The following is an 18,171-nucleotide window of genomic DNA, read 5'->3' on the forward strand; positions in this document are numbered from 1 at the left end:
GAGCAATGAAAAGATGTACTCAAGTGAGGATAAAAAATTTTTTTAAGAAAAGAATCCTTTAAAAACTGGTAATTCATTGAAACAACTGAAAAAGCAGGGGTGTTTATACCAATTTTGAGTTCAAATCTCAGTGGAATTTGAGAAATATTTTTGTCAATATTATATGAACAATTTTCCATGAGAAGAGAATGGAGAGGAAAAAGAGAAGCCCTTAAGAAGTTTCAAACAATTGGTGTCCCAAATTTAATTTAAGAATAAAATGGACATTGCTAAAAACTAAGTTAAGCAGTAAGATGAATTCAATGAATTATGAATTATCCCAGAGAATGAGGGAGGGGAGAGAGAGAGAGAGAGAGAGAGAGAGAGAGAGAGAGAGAGAGAGAGAGAGAGAGAGAGAGAGAGAAGGAAGGAAGGAAGGAGGAAAGGAAGAAAGAAAAGTTTTATTTTAGATTGATGACCCTCACTGAGTGACAGACAAAATTATTGAACATAAATTGTATCTTGAGAAATTTCTAAATTTCCATGAGAGAGGAAAAGTCTTATAAACTTTTAGGGCAATACAAAAAGAAATAGTAAAGAAGGGAGAATCAAATTGGACTTCATAGGTGCTGGACGTTTTACTCTGTATTCTAAATACTTGAAGAAAATATAATAAGGTTTACAGAGTTCAGAGGAAAATGAATTGTGGCTCCCAAATTCAATTTGAAGCTCTCTAACTTTTATGTGTGAGAGCAGAAGACACAAGTGATGTTGGATATTCCAGGAAAAGACAGAAAAGGGAAAAAAGAACATCAAAAGACTATAAATTATAGAGAACTTAAAATGAGGGGAATAAGGTACACATAATCAGTGGTTCACAATGAATATGAATGACTTAGAAGCCTACCAAAAGACAAAGGTTGTCAAACTGAATAAACCAAAGCAGATATCCATTCTATACTGTCACTGGGAGACAGTCAAAAACAGGGCTGACAATGTTAATGTCAGGAGAAACAAATTATTTGAGAAGGGATATAGGGACTACTTTATATTTTTAAATGGAACATCCACTAGAGAAATGAAGCAATTAAAAACTTTTACACATTCATTATAGCTTTGGGCTACTTAAATCAGCAAGTCAGAAATACAAGAAAAAAATCAACTGGATGTCAATTATAGTGGAAACTTTACACATGTCTTTCAAAAATTGGCAGATCAGCAAGAGCGAAAATTTATAAAGATATAGAGGACCTATGTATTACAATGAGCGCATAAGATTTAATAGTTAAGTATGAAATTGCTATGTGGATAACATTAAGCAATAAATTCCCTTGAAGCACTTGAAACCTGTTGTTTTAAATAAGTAAAACTTTCATAAAAATGAGTTTTTCATTTTTTAAGATATAATTCAATTAATTCCAAATAATTTTAATGATGAAATTTTATTATATATATTAAATATAATTTTTTTGTAACTTCAAAAAAAAGTATGAAATTGCATTGTCAAACAGATGCTACACATTTTTTCAAATACTAATTTAAAAATTAATTATAGGCTATTTGGAAAGGAATAATAATGAAATATCACAATTGAAAGGCTGTGAGATAAATGCAAATCTTGATTCAAAGAAAAAAATGTTTAATTAGTGCATACAGTAATAAATATATATATGTAGCTTTTTATTAGAAATAAAATTACACAGCATGAACTCGAGAATCAAAAACAATAATTTCAAAGGAAATAGAAATAAAGTTTTAAGATAAAAATGGAAAAAAAATCATTCCTTCCCCCAGAGGTAGTATTGATAAATAAAACCAAATTTTGGTTCTTTGAAAGGGACACAATAATAGACAAACCTTTAAAATTTATAATAAAAAAGAGAAAGAAAAAATGAAAATAACAATACACTAAATTAGGAGTAAACGTATATAATTATAGATGCTGAAAATATTTCTAAGTGATAAGAAAATACTGTATATAAATTACAGCAACAAATTTGATAATTGAGATAAATACTTTTCAAGGAATCTATAAATTACCAACATGGACACAGGAAGTGAATGAATAGACAATACACATTTTTAAAAAATCAAAAAGTTGACAAAGATATAGTTTTGAAGAAGAAAACAGCCCAATTTTAAAAGAAGTTACATTGACCTTCAAGTAGCATGTTATTTTTTTTGCAACTTACACTGTTAAGAAGCACAGGAAAACAGAAAGTTTTCAGTTCATTATAAGAGCTTAACAAATACTCCTTAGGGATACGGGTTTTAAAAATTTTACATAAAGTATCAAAAATTGAATCCAGGGTATAAGAAAGGACAATATCTCATGACAAGTAAAATTTAATTTAGTAAGTTAGGGATGCTTTTACATTAGGAAATCTATCAAAATAATATATTTAATTGATTGTTTAAAAGAAAAACAAACTATAATCATATAAATTTATGTTTCCAAATATGTTTGATAAAGTAATAATATCCATCTCCTTGGGTGGGTGTAAGGATTAAATGAGATAAATTATGTACAGTATAATCTCAGGTTAAGTACATGGCAATAAATGGTGGTGGTGAATATGATTTTTAGAAATTGTAAATGACAAAGAGAGTGTACCGTTTTACATAGGAATGTAGAAACAAGGCTAACGTTCTCATGATAAAACGGATATTATAGACCCTTAAGGAACATATGAACACTCCCTACAGAGATAACAAATATTAAAAGGCAAACTATTTATGCCATCACTGATTGAAGACCTACTTCATGCTAGGCAGTGCTCTGTTCTGCATATACTGCTGCAAACAACATAATCTAGATCACTGTCTTCCCAATGAAGAAGAAATGTAAATCACTGGGAAATACATGAGGAAATTCACTTTCACTAAAAGTCAAATACATGCAAATTAAACTAAAACGAGATACTGTCTTTGGCTTCCCAAATTAAAGAAGATGAAAAGTTATAAAAATACCGTTTGTAGAAATGTGCTAAAAAACTAAAACATTGACACACTGATTAATGCAGCAATTCTACTCCAAGGAATTTATCTTCTTCAAATAATTAGAAGTGTGTTAAAAAGTAGATATAAGAATTTGTTCACAACAATATTCTATAAAGCTAACGTGCTATAAAAAATATTAGGAATGGTCATTGTTCCAAAATAGAGCAATCGTTAACTAAATGATGGAAATAATGGAAAACAAGGCAGCTTTCAAAAACAATATTATAGAAGAAAGTAAAATGGACATTGATTATATCACAGGGTGCTGGTTTTGTAAAATAAAATAGAAAAATAGAGGCACTAAAAAGATATAAACAAAAGATGCTAAGTGATGATTAGCTTTGGCTATGGGTAGTTTTCATTACATGGAATGAATGTGTACCTTCAAAATTTATATGCTAAAGCTCTAACCCCCAATAGATGGCATTTTGGGGAAGGTAATTAGAGTTCAATAAAGTCATTAGGGTGGGACCATCATGATGGAATTAGTGTTCTTTAAGAAGAGGAAGAGAGTCCCTGATACAATTCCATCCTGCATGTCTGTTCTGTGGAACAGAAGTCATTTATCTCCATCTACTTCCTCTCTCACCTAAGTGCATGCTACCACCCAATGGAAGATTTGATGGACATGGACATGAGCCCTCTGAGGTCCCAGAACTATCTTTTCAGTTGTGACCTCATAGCTGACAAAGATTACCACTTTAAGGTGGATAATGATGAAAATGAGCACCAATTATCTTTATGAATGGTCGATTTAGAGGCTGGTGCAAAGGATGAACTGCACATTATGGAAGCAGAGGCAATGAATTATGAAGACAGTCCCATTAAAGTAACACTGTCAACTCTGAAAATGTCTGTACAGCCAACAGTTTACCTTGGTGGCTTTGAAATAACACCACCTGTGATCTTATGATTGAACTGTGGTTCAGGGCCTGTGCATATTAGTGGACAGCACTTAGTAGCTGTGGAAGAAGATGCAGAGTCAGAAGATAAAGAGGAGGATGTGAAACTTCCGAGTATGTCTGGGAAGTGCTCTGCCCCTGCAAGTGGTAGCAAGGTTCCACAGATGAAGTAAAATTTACTGCTGATGAAGATAATCAAGAGGATGATGAGGATGAGGATGATGGTGAAAATGATGATGATGATGATGATTTTGAGGATGAGGAAGTTGAAGAAAAATCTCCAGTAAAGAAATCTATAGTAGATACTTCAGCCAAAAATGCACAAAAATCAAGATTGAAAGATAAAGAATCCTTAAAAAAAGAAAAGAAAAAAAAAAGCTCCTAAAACACCAAAAGGACCTAGTTCTTTAGAAGACATAAGAGCAAAAATGCAAGCAAGTATAAAAAAAGGTGGGTCACCTCCCAAAGTGGAAGCCAAATTCCTCAATTATGGGAAGAATTGCTTCTGGATGACTGACCAGGAGGTTATTCAAGATCTCTGGAAGTGGAAGAAGTCTCTTTAAGAAAATAGTTTAAACAGTTTGTTAAAATTTTCCGTCTTATTTCATTTCTCTAACAGTTGATATCTGGCTGTCCTTTTTATAATGCAGGGTGAGAACTTTCCTACCATGTCTGATAAATGTTGTCCAGATTTCCTTGCCACAAATGTGTTGTCCAAAATGCCTGTTTAGTTTTTAAAGATGGAGGTTCACCATTTGCTTGGTTTTAAGTATGCATGAAATGTTATGACAGGACATAGTAGTAGTGGTGATCAGACAAATGGAAATAGTGGAGAGACAAAGATATACATGTGAAATAAACTCAGTATTTAAAAAAAAAAAGAAGAGGAAGAGAGACAGTTTTCTCTCCCTCCCTGCCATGAAAGTCACAACAAAAAGGTGGAGAGCTGTCCCCAGAAAATAATCTTGGACTTCCTAGCCTCCAGAATTGTTGTAACAGAGTTGAGGCCCTCTCCAAAGGCCCCACAGCTCATGGTTTGGGGGAAGGGGAAAGGAGATATTACAGTTTTCAAGGTACTTTGCATACCTATGATAAGTTGGTAACTAACTAGATAGTAGCTGTGCTGCAGCCTAGGGCAAAAGGGAGAATGATAGGCTTAAGATACTTTTCATAACAATGATGTATGTTGCCCAGGGTCAGCATTTATGATAAGGGCAGAGAGCCATAAAAGGAGAAGGCAGGTAGTCTAAAAAAGATGTAGATGGGGAGTCAGCTAGGAGGTCTAGGATCTAAGGGGGAAGCCACATGGTTTGGAGAGAGTCTCTGCCATGAGGTCCGGAGTAAGAAAGAGGAGACATACTGGGAAACCTGCCTGGAAATCATGGCAGCAGGCTGGAATTGTGGGGACCTGCTTAACCAAGCACGGGTTAGTCAGAAATGCCTGAGATGTTGAACCGTGACCAGAATTATGGAGCTATAGACTTCTGCTTTTTTGAAAGATGGTACCTCTGACTGACATATTTTAAAACTGGCCTGTTTGGCAGAGGGAGGCAGTACTAAGTGTTTTGGGGTGTTTTAAAGGGAGTGGGACATAATAATAGGAACCTGTCAATATTCTGAATCTGTAAAACTTTTAAATAAACCCTCTTTCCTTTCCCACCAATCTTTTGTATTGGGAGTCACGCTTCTTGGTGGTGGTGGGCAATTGGACTCCACAGCTATTCCAGAACAGCATAGGCTGAAGTTCTGTAACACTGTGAGAAATAAATATCTGTTGTTTAAGCCACTCAATCTGTGGTATTTTATTATAGAAGCCTGAGTTAATTAAAGCAAAAGTAAAACTCTTAAAAAATTATGAGGGGTACCCTGCAAAAACTGGAATTTATTTTTAAAAAGTTGTATGTTTATGCTTACATGTTTATTTATTTATTTATTTATTTTTAAAGTATATTTTATTGATTATATTGATACAATAGTTCCAATTTTTTCCCCTTTGCTCCCCTCCGCCCAGCACCCACCCGACCCCGACAATTTCCCCCCCAGTACATGCCCATGGGTCGTACATAAAAGCTCTCCTGCCTCACTCTTTCATATATTCTTCTTCTTTTTTAAAAATTATTTATGTATTTATTTATTTACTTTAACAATAAAAAATAACAATCCCTCCCTCTCAGATTTAAGACCCTTTATAATTTTATAAAGGACAATGGGTGAAGGTCTTGAGCTCCTCTAGCTACTTCAAGCTGGACATGGTCATCGTCCTACCTACCCTTGGGTCCAGAAATCCATAATAAGAGTGGGGGTGTAGAGGGGAGGGTGGCCTTCTCACATGGGGAAGGATCGTGCAGACTGCAGGTTCAGTTGGCTGTCCCTGGACAATGGCATGCTTGATTTAACAGGCTGGCATTCTTGTTGTATTCTGGGGGCAACAGATTTGGCAACAGGGTTAAAAGACATCATTCAATCCATAACCACTAGATGACAAAAGGCAGGTATTAATTTTTCAATGTCCCACATTAGGGAAAAGAAGGGCTTCTTTGTAGGAAGTTGTGCCAGGTACATCTCACCTGTCCAAAACCCTTTTGCCCATTATACTTAGTTTGGGCTGAGGGTAATATTTTAGGTTTCCCCCCTCTCAGACCTTTGGGCTCTTTCTGTCCAAGCAATTAGGATAGAAAAGAGAAACCAGTTTTAAAGTGAAGCCCACAGACCACCTCATTCTTCACCAACCCAGCCATTTAGTTCAGCCAAACTATTGAGTCTCAGGAGGCAGCAATGCAGACAGGATTAACTGAGGCCTATACATACAGACAACCACTCAGGTAATGAGATCATAGGCTTATGTCCTTTGAAAACAGAAAACACACGTTAATTTATGTAACATAACCCACATACAAGTTATTCTTATATGTTTAAACTTCATTTGCCTTCAAAGTACTCTCCATTTAGTGTAATATACATACTGAGACATTTTTTCCACTGCTCAAAACAGTTTTGAACTCTTCAATTTTGATGTCTTTTAGTGCTTCTTTTTTTTGTTTCACCTCTTCTACCTCAACAAAATATTTTCCTTTGATGACTTTTTTTCATCCAGGGAAACAACAACAAAAAAGGTGCTGGGGTAAGATTGGGTGAATAGGGAGGATGGGGCACAGAGGTCATGCCATTTAGGTCAAAAATTACTGAACACTCAGTGTGGTTTGGGCAGGTGCACTTGTAAATCACCCATCATGAAATGGGCAAACGTGTTAAAAGTCTTCAAAAAATAAAAAAATAAAAAACCTCATTGAGGTTGAACATAGCCTCTCATAACAACTCCAGCTAGTACACTGATACAGATGGATTCCTAGATCACTCACCTAGTGGGGGAAGCCTGTGCTACAAGGGGCCTGCCCTCCAGAAGAAAACTCCATTTTTGAGTTCCACTTCATATATATTAATTTTTGAATATAGATTTCTATATATATATACATATATTTATCTATCTATACATATAGATATAGTTATACATATATGGTACCTATACAAAATTATCTATAGTTATACATGTAGGCAAATCGATGTGTTAGGTTTGGGCAAAGGACTGAACAAACACTTCTTCAAAGAGGACATACAGAGGACCAAGATGGCCGCGGAGTAGGGACAGTGTTCTCAGCTCCCTCCTGTTAAGGACAGAATCCAGGAACAAATTTGGAGAGGAGTGAGTGACTGAGTGAGTGTGGGTATCTGATAACGTGAACGGGGAGGAGATCATGGGAGCAGCGTGGAGGGGGGTGGAGGGGTTTATCACAAACTGCAGGCTGAGTCATTCCGAGACTCCGTGCATTTGCAGTATCAAGCCGGAGAGCTCACTAGCCCAGAGTGAATTCTTGTAGGGAGTTAGGGAGAGGATTTGGCCGAAAAAGCCAGAGGAGGGAGAGAACAGTGAACAACCAGGACTGGGAGAAACTGTGATCTGAGTCTAGAGGGAAACATCCTCAGCTGCAACCTCCAACTGAAAGCTCGGCACTCTGGGCAAGCCCAGCACTAGTGCTAGGGCCCTACAGAACAAAGGAGCAGTTTTGGGGCAAGAACGGCAGCACAGAAAAGCTGCTGCGGAACTCTGGACCGGGAGAGAACTGCGTTCTTGAAACCAGTGTTTGCTCTTTAGTCGCGCTAGAATCCCACAGAACAAAAGGCTAGTCTGGGGCTAGGAGGGAAATAGGACACGCAGGGTGTGTAAGTAGGGAAGAGAGCGGAGGCGGAGGTTCTGGAGGGGAGACGGTTTTAGGGCAGGGAGAAGGGGCCACAGGGAAGGGCTGCTGCGGAGCTCCAGACTGGCAGAGAGCTCCGGGGAAGGAGAGTGCTGTGCTGACCGACCACACTAGAGTCCCACAGAACAAAGGGATGGTGCTGTGGCGGGAAGAAAGATAGAGCACGCAGGCCGATAGACAGGGAAGCCAGCGGAAGCTGTAGCTCGGAATAGAGAAAGTTTTGGGGCAAGGAGAAGAGCACAGGCAGGAAAGCCACTGCAAAGCTCCAGACTAGGGGAGAGGCCCTGGGCAGGAAAGGGCCACTGGGCCCGGCACTTTGACCGACTGTGCCAGAGTCCTGCAGAACAAAAGGACGATCTTGAGACAGGGAGAGAGATAGGGTGCGCAGGCATATAGACAGGGAAGAGAGCAGAAGCTGTAGCCTGGGAATAGAGAAAGGACTGGAGGCAGGGCGGGGATTGCTGGCAGGCACAGGCTGGACCAACAGAGGGAAGGAGTAGTTGGACAAGCCTGAGGAGGGCTGAGGCTGCCTCAGGAGGGGACAACTAAATGCAGCTCACAGCAGAGCAGTGGTAGGCCCACGAAAAAAAGACTAGCAATCCCAGAATCAAGCAGAACCCTCCCACAGCCAGCCAACCAACCAGAAAAGATTTGAAACTCATGGAATTTTGAATAGGAGCGGACTCAGGAAGGAAGCAAGGAAAAACCAAAAAACAAACAAACCAAAAATACCCAGAGACTGTGCATAAAAGTTGAATTCAGTTAAAATCCTCATTCCTTTATCTCTCACTCTCTCTCTAACTACCCCTACCGTCAGTCCCTTTTTATTCTCTCTCCTTTTCTCCCCTCCTCTTCCCTCCCTTCTCTCCCCTTAGCATGTCTCCCCTTCATCCTATTCTCAGTTAATTTTATAATTTTAAGTTCTCTCCCTTTCTCACCCTCTCCTTTCTCTGCGCTACGCACCTTCAACTTTATTAAATTTCTTTCTTTATTTTGTCCCCCTTCAGTCTACATTAGTTTTTCTTTCATCTCTTGTCCTTATTTTCCTTCTCTCCCTATACATATTCTCTCTCCCTCCCTTTTCCACTTTATATTCTAATCTCTTAATATTCAAATTATAATTCTAATCTATCCCCCTCTCCCTTTACTCTCCCATTCTTACCCCTTCTCTTTTTCTACCCCATCCCCTCACTTCTTTCTCTACCTCTTGTATTTCTCTCCTTCATCCTATCTTTTGTCAACTCTTCAATTTCAACCTTCCCCTCCCTAATATCTCCTCTTCCTCCTGATTTCCTTCCCTCCTCTGAGCTCTTTTCCTCCCAAACCCTCTTGCTTTCCTATCTCCTATTCCTCTCTCTCTCTATTCACCCTTTCTCTCTATCTTGCAACTTTATATCATGTTTTAATCTAATATTTTTTATAATATATAATTTAAAAAAAAAGAATTTTAATCCAGTCCCCTCTCTTCTACCTCCCCTTCTTCTTTCGTTCTCTCTCCTACCCCTCTCTTCTCTACTTTCTCTCTCTCTTTCCTCTCTCCCTTCCTGTCTTGCTATTTTCTACTCTGTATTTTTATTCTTAAAAAATTCTCTCTCAATCTGTTTCCTGCCTTCTAACCTCCCCAGCCCTCTCTTTCAATTTCTGGCTGTCTGTCTACCTGGATGTCTGTTGTGTCTACCCTACCTCCCACGCTAATCATATAGTATATACCAATTATATAATCCTAATACTATACACTTCCACTTTCTCCACACTGTAACCCTCCTCTCCTTTTCGAACATACAGTGTAAATGTTAATTGCTCTGTTACATAACCTTGATCCCAATTGCTAATATTAATACTCTATCAAATTCCAGCTCAAAAATTACCCTTCCTTCATTTAAAACAACTCCTTTCTGTTTCTCCTAGAAAATAAGAGTCCCAGTATCTCCCCAAGTATATTAACACAGGCGCATTTGCAGCCTATAGTGGGATTGTATTTGGGGGAGACATTGGAGGGTGTGGGTTTCTTGCCTGGGTTGTGTGATTATGTTTTAGCAGCACCTTCACAAAAGATCTCAAGACAAGGTGGGCAGAGTGACTCTCAATCAACTAACCAGAGAAAAAGATCCACCAAAAAGTAGCTGAAATACAACCAGACAGATTAAAGAAATATCATCAAGGACAACGCAGACGGAGATCCAGGAGGGCGGAGGAGTAAGTGGAAGCTACACTAACCCCCTCCCAGGACCAGCCAGTGCTGACTCAGCCCCAGTACAGCAGACAGACCATTCCCCTCCAAGTGGCGTCATACTACGGTGAAATAAAAGCCCTGCATACAGGAATTAAGTTGCCACACCCACGGTCCTTAAGACTGAAGGCCAACCACAGATTGAGTATAGTAACAACTAAAGAAGAGAGACAAAGGCAGTAGATCCCTGGAAGTCTCCAACAGGCTGCCTAGGGCCAGTCTGGTACATGATCTGACGCTACCAGAGGCAGATCCAGGAAGAACAGATCATTCTAAGAAGAACCAACAAACAAAAGGAATCACAAAAATGGGGAGACAGAGAAACAACCCCCCATCAAAAGGAAAGGTAGAATCCCCAGAAAGAGTGCTAAATGAAATAGAGGGGACCAAAATATCAGATACAGAATTTAAAACATGGATTATGGAGAAGCTAAATGAGCTCAGCGGAAACTACAAAGAACTCCAGAAAAACGACACTGAACTCCAGAAGAACTATAAGGAACTTACTGAGAATTATACCAGCATCAAAAAGGACATGGAAGCTATCAATAAGAGCCAGGAGGAAATGAAGAATACGATCTCTGAATTGAAGAACACAGTAGAAGGAATTAAAAGCAGGCTAGAGGAACCAGAAGATTGGATCAGCGAGCTGGAGGACAACGTACACAAAAACTCCCAGACAGTGCAACAAAATGAAAAAAGACCAAACAAGACTGAAGAGGCTCTAAGACAGCTGCAGGACAATATGAAACGTAATAAAATCAGTATCATAGGAATTCCAGAAGGAGAAGAAGAAGAGCAATGGATAGCAAACCTCTTTGAAAAACTAATGACAGAAAACTTCCCTCACATGAGAAGAGAAAGAGTCACGCAAATCCAGGAAGCACAGAGGGTCACAATGAAGATGAATCCAAACAGGCCCACCTCAAGACACATCATAATTAAAATGGCAACATTCAAAGACAAAGAGAGAATCCTAAAAGCAGCAAGAGAGAAACAACTAATAACATACAAGGGAGCTCCAATAAGGCTATCCCCAGATTTCTCAGCAGAAACACTACAAGCCAGAAGGGAATGGCAAAAAATATTCCAAGCAATGAAAAACAAAGGCCTACAACCAAGAATACTCTACCCAGCAAGGCTCTCATTCAAAATGGAAGGTGAAATAAGGAGTTTCTCAGACAAAGGAAGACTAAAAGAATACATCAACACCAAACCAGCAATGCAAGAGATGCTAAAGGGTCTGCTCTAAGAAGATAAAGAAACAGAGAGAGACAGAGAAGAACATGAGTACAAAGGGGAAAAATGACAATGAATAAGTACTTATCAGTAATAACCTTAACTGTAAATGGATTAAACGCTCCAATTAAAAGACATAGGGTAGCTGAATGGATTAGAAAGAATGACCCACATATATGCTGTCTACAAGAGACACACCTTAGAACAAAAGATCTACGCAGACTGAAAGTAAAGGGATGGAAAAAAGTATTTCAAGCAAATGGACATAAAAAAAAGCCGGGTAGCAATACTTATATCACACAAAACAGATTTCACAGCAAAGGCCATAAAAAGAGACAAAGAAGGGCATTGCATAATACTTAAGGGAAAAATCCATCACGAAGATATAACCTTTATAAATATATATGCACCCAACTTAGGAGCACCCAAATATATCAGGAAACTTTTGAAAGACTCCAAGAAAGATATAAAAAGCAACACACTCATCGTAGGGGACTTTAACACCCCATTGTCAACAATGGACAGATCTTCAAAGGAAAGAAACACCAAAGATATTGAGGTACTGAACAACACTTTAGATCAAATGGACTTAGTCGATATATATAGAAGTTTTCACCCCAAAGAAGCAAAATATACATATTTCTCAAGTGCACATGGAACATTTTCAAAGATAGACCACATAGTAGGACACAAAACAAGCCTCAATAAATTCAAGAAAATTGAAATTATATCAAGCATCTTCTCCGATCACAATGGCTTAAAATTGGAAATCAACCTCAAGGAAAAAACTAAAAAACATTCAAACTCATGGAGAATGAATAACATGCTATTAAATAATGAATGGGTCAACAATGACATGAAGGAAGAAATCAAAAAGTTCCTGGAAACCAATGATAATGAACACACAACAACCCAAAACCTATGGGATACAGCGAAAGCAGTCTTAAGAGGAAAGTTCATAGCAATACAAGCCTACCTAAAAAAGCTAGAAGAATCTCTAATAAAAAATTTAACCCTACAGCTACAAAAACTAGAGGAAGAACAACAAGCAAAACCCAGATCAAGTAGAAGGAAGGAAATCACCAAGATCAGAGCAGAATTAAATGACATAGAGTCTAAAGTAACAATTCAAAAGATCAACAAAAGTAGGAGCTGGTTCTTTGAAAAGATAAACAAAATTGACAAGCCTTTAGCCAGGCTCATCAAGAAAAAAAGAGAGAGGACCCAAATAAATAAAATCAGAAACGAAAGAGGAGAAATCACAACTGATACAACAGAAATACAAAGAATTATATGAAATTATTACGAACAACTGTATGGCAAGAAATTTGACAACCTAGAGGAAATAGACAGATTCCTGGAAAACTATAGTCTTCCCAAACTGAATCAAGAAGAAGCATAAAGTCTGAATAGACCAATAACAGCTAGTGAAATTGAAGCAGTAATCAAAAAACTCCCAGCACACAAAAGCCCAGGACCGGATGGCTTCACAAGTGAATTCTACAAAACATTTAGGAAAGAACTAACTCCTATCCTACTCAGACTATTCCAAAAGATACAAAAAGAGGGAAGACTCCCAAACTCGTTCTATGAAGCCAGTATAACCGTAATTCCAAAACCAGGTCAAGACACAACAAAGAAAGAAAACTACAGACCAATATCGCTGATGAACATAGATGGTAAAATCCTCAACAAAATATAGGCAAACCGGATCCAGCAACACATTAGAAAGATCATACACCACGATCAAGTAGGATTCATCCCAGGGATGCAAGGATGGTTTAATATTCGCAAATCAATAAACGTGATACACCACATAAACAAAATGAAAGACAAAAACCACATGATCATATCAATAGATGTGGAAAAAGCATGTGATAAAGTACAACACCCATTTATGATAAAAACTCTCAGCAAAATGGGAATAGAGGGAGCATACCTCAACATAATAAAGGCCATATATGAGAAACCTGAAGTCAACATCATACTCAATGGGCAAAAACTGAGAGCATTCCCCCTGAGATCAGGAACAAGACAAGGATGTCCACTCTCTCCACTCCTATTCAACATAGTCTTGGAAGTTCTAGCCACAGCAATCAGACAAGAAAGAGAAATAAAAGGCATGCAAATTGGAAAAGAGGAAGTAAAACTGTCATTATTTGCAGATGACATGATAGTGTACATAGAAAATCCTTCAGACTCCACAAAAAAACTACTCAACCTAATAAGTGAATTCAGCAAAATAGCAGGATACAAAGTCAACATTAAGAAATCGAAGGCATTTTTGTACACCAACAATAAAAACTCAGAGATAGAAACTGAAAGAAAAATCCCATTTACCATAGCAACAAGAAAAATAAAATACCTAGGAATAAACTTAACCAAAGAGGTAAAAGACCTGTACACAGAAAACTACATAACACTGAAGAAAGAAATTAAAGAAGATACAAATAAATCGAAGCATATACCATGCTCATGGATGGGAAGAATCAACATCATTAAAATGTCCATACTACCCAAAGCAATTTATAGAATCAATGGAATCCCTATTAAAATACCAGCAACATATTTCACAGACCTAGAACAAATACTTCAAAAATTTATATGGAACCAAAAAAAGAGCCCGAATAGCCACAGCAATTTTGAGGAAGAACACAGTAGGAGGAATCACAATACCTGATATCAAACTATACTACAAGGCCACGGTAATCAAACAGTCTGGTACTGGCATAAGAACAGACATATAGATCAATGGAACAGAATAGAGAGCCCAGAAATAAATCCAGGTTCATATGGTCAACTGATATTTGACAAAGGCGGAAAGAACATCAAATGGAGTTAAAAGAGCCTCTTCAACAAATGCTGTTGGGAGAACTGGACAGGGACATGCAAAAAAATGAAAGTAGACCACCAGCTCACAGCATACACCAGAATAAACTCAAAATGGATCAAAGACTTAAATGCAAGCCGTGATACCATAAAAGTCCTAGAGGAAAAAATAGGCAGGAAAATTTCAGATATCCCACGTAGCAACATTTTCACTGATATATCTCCCAAGGCAAGGGAAATAAAGGAAAGAATAAACAAATGGGACTACATCAAACTAAAAAGTTTCTGCTCAGCTAAAGAAATCATCAGCAAGATACAAAGGAAACCAACCATATGGGAAAATATATTCGCCAATGACATCTCAGACAAGGGATTGATCTCCAAAATATACAAAGAACTCATACAACTCAACACCAAGAAGACAGACAACCCAATTAAAAAATGGGCAAAAGACCTGAACAAACACTTCTCCAAAGAAGACATACAGAGGGCCCATAGACATATGAAAGTATGCTCAACATCACTAGCCATCAGAGAGATGCAAATAAAAACCACAATGAGATATCACCTCACACCAGTCAGAATGGCCATCATCAACAAATCAACAAACAACTTGTGCTGGAGAGGATGCGGAGAAACGGGAACCCTGGTGCATTGCTGGTGGGAATGCAGACTGGTGCAGCCACTGTGGAAAACAGTTTGGAATTTCCTCAAAAAACTAAAAATGGAACTGCCTTTTGAACCAGCAATTCCATTGCTAGGATTATATCCAAAAAATCCTGAAACATCAATACAAAAGAACCTATGCACTCCAATGTTCATAGCAGCACTATTTACAATAGCCAAGTGCTGGAAACAACCTAAATGCCCATCTGTAGATGAGTGGATCAAAAAACTGTGGTACATTTACACAATTGAATTCTATGTAGCAGAAAGAAAGAAGGAACTTCTACCATTTGCAACAACATGGATGGAACTAGAGAAAATTATGCTCAGTGAAATAAGCCAGGCAACAAAAGAAAAATACCCCATGCTGTCACCTATTACAGGAAACTAATGAACAACACAAACAAATGAGCAAAATTGAACCAGATGTATGTAAACAAGAAATAGACTAACAGTAACAAGGGGGGAGGAGGGGAGGAAGAGAAGGGTGTAAGAAGGGGAAGGGTCAAGTAAAAAAATATATATACATATGAATGACCCACGGACATGGGCAACTGAGTGGAAACTAAATGTGGGGGAAGAGAGAGACAGAGTGCAGGGAAGCAAGAGGGGTAAAAAAGCGAGACAACTGTAATGGAAAAACAAACAAAAAAAATTTTTTTAGTGGGGGAAAAATGAAAATATGAAGAATGGAAATGCCAGTTCAGTGAATATTAGGACAAAGATTTTCCTTCACGTTGTATATTTTTCTCCCTATTTGATCCCTCCAGAGTTTGGCATTCTAAACAAGTAAGTAATGACATAAGTTTCTTTGCATAGAACTAATAAGACCAGTTGTTAATAGAGGTTCCTTTTTTTTCTTTTTTTTTGACCAAGTCTTTGACTGGAATGTCAAGCCTAAAGGAAACATACTTGGGCTCAGAATGTTACCAAAAAGCCCTGAGGAAATGGGAATGACTTTCAAAGGTAATAAAAGCCCATGAGATAAAAGGCCTGGTACCATGGTTGGTTGTGCGGTCCACAGCAATCTTTCCAGGGAAGGAACGAAGGTTGTTTTCCTGAAAGATGGCTAGAAGGGACCTTAAGACACAATGAAAAACCAGAAAGACTTGGAAAAAGCAGGTGTGTACAGGCAAGGTTGAATGCCAGATATGTGGCTCAGCTTCTGTGCCCTGAAGAACAGACTGAGGGTCACCCCAAATATTCCTGGGGTACGTTCCAGCAAAGCAGAACTAAAGATCATAAGTGATCATTTGCTGCTCTTGTTATGCTTATGCAAATGAACAGGATAAATTAAAAATGGACTTAATGTAGTCCCTTTAAAGACAAGGAGGGTAACCTTAGGGAGAAAAATTATTATTCAAGGAAAATCACAATGATCAGTAGTAGACTATAAAATAGGGCAACTAACCGTCTTAAAAGTTTCTTCTCATTTAAAATATGGTTTCACTTGAAAATTAAACCATGTCTGTGATATCATCAAAGATATTCAAGTTGCAGGCAAATAGAATTTCAAGTGCCTTGCAACTGGATGCCTTCCCAATAAGACAGTCTTACAGATTTAGAGACTTGTTTGTGGGTTATGTTACATAAATTAACACGTGTTTTCTGTTTTCAAAGGACATAAGCCTATGATCGCATTGCCTGAGTGATTGTCTGTACGCATAAGCCTCACTTAATCTTCTCTGCAGCGCTGCCTCCTGAGACTCAAAGGTTTGGCTGAACTAAATGGCTGGGTTGGTGAAGAATGGGGTGGTCTGTGGGCTTCACTTTAAAACTGGTTTCTCTTTTCTATCCTAATGGCTTGGACAGAAAAGGCCCAGAGGTCTGAGAGGGGGAAAACCTAAACTATTTCCCTGAGCCCAAACTAAGTATAATGGGCAAAAGGGTTTTGGACAGGTGAGATGTGCCTAGCACACCTTCTTACAAAGAAGCCCTTTTTTTATTTTATTTTATTTTTTATCCTAATATGGAACATTGAAAAATTAATCCCTGCCTTTTGTCATCTAGTAGTTATGGAGTGAATGATGTCTTTTAACCCTTTTCGCCAAATCTGTTGCCCCCAGAACACAACAAGGACACCAGCTTGTTTAACCTAGCACGCCATTGACTGGAGACAGCCAACTGACCTGGAGTCTGCACGATCCTTCCCCATGTGGGAAGGCCACCCTCCCCTCCACACTCCTACTCTTATTAGGGTTTTCTTGACCCAAGGGTAGGTAGGACGACGACCATGTCCAGCTTGAAGCAGCTAGAGGACCTTGAGACCTTCGCCCATTGTCCTTTACAAGATTACAAAGGGTCCTAATATTTGAGAGGGGGGGGGATAGTTAATTTTTACGAACCAGGGGTATGGACTTGGGGAGGATTGCTGGGGGAGGGGGGTGCTGGGTGGAGGGGAGCAAGGGGGAGAAAATTGGAACTGTTGTAACAATATAATCAATAATTTTAAAAAAAGAGGACATACAGAGGATCCACAGGGATATGGAAGAATGCTCAACATCACTAGCCATCAGAGAGATACAAATAAAAACCACAATGAGATACCACCTTACACCAGTCAGAATGGCCATCATCAACAAATCGACAAACAACATATGCTGGTGAGGATGTGAAGAAAAGGGAACCCTAGTGCACTGCTGGTGGGAATACAGACTGGTGCAGCCACTGTGGAAAACAGTATGGAATTTCCTCAAAAAACTAAAAATTAAACTGCCTTTGAACAAGCAATTCCATTGCTAGGATTATATTTGAAGAATCCTGAAACACCAATTCAAAGGCACCTATGCACCCCTACGTTCATAGCATCACTATTTACAATATCCAGGTGCTGGAAACAGCCTAAGTGCCCATCTATAGATGAATGGATCAAAAAACTGTGGTATATTTCCACAATGGAGTACTCGTCGGCAGCCGTCCGTCTCGAGAGACGATGGTGTAGCTTCTTAAGAGTCTATCTGCACCGCCGAGAATGGCTGTGCAGTCCGACTCGGGAGTGACACGGTATCTGTCTCCTCCCATGTTGAATCGACATCTTGCGATGATGCTGGAGTGTCCTCTCCAGTGAAGCTGA

General features: G+C 38.6%; 1 protein-coding gene and 1 pseudogene across 1 annotated transcript in view; one reads left to right on the forward strand and one right to left on the reverse strand.

The window, feature by feature from the left end:
* PCSK2 (proprotein convertase subtilisin/kexin type 2) overlaps positions 1 to 18,171 on the reverse strand; it is a 364,203-nt gene that overhangs the window by 226,770 nt on the left and 119,262 nt on the right. The gene's annotated exons all lie outside the window — the stretch shown is intronic.
* On the forward strand, positions 3,590 to 4,452 carry LOC150003163 (nucleophosmin pseudogene; annotated as a pseudogene).

Source organism: Furipterus horrens, unplaced genomic scaffold, assembly GCF_987537825.1.
Source record: "Furipterus horrens unplaced genomic scaffold, mFurHor1.1.pri manual_scaffold_8, whole genome shotgun sequence".
Taxonomy (NCBI): domain Eukaryota; kingdom Metazoa; phylum Chordata; class Mammalia; order Chiroptera; family Furipteridae; genus Furipterus; species Furipterus horrens.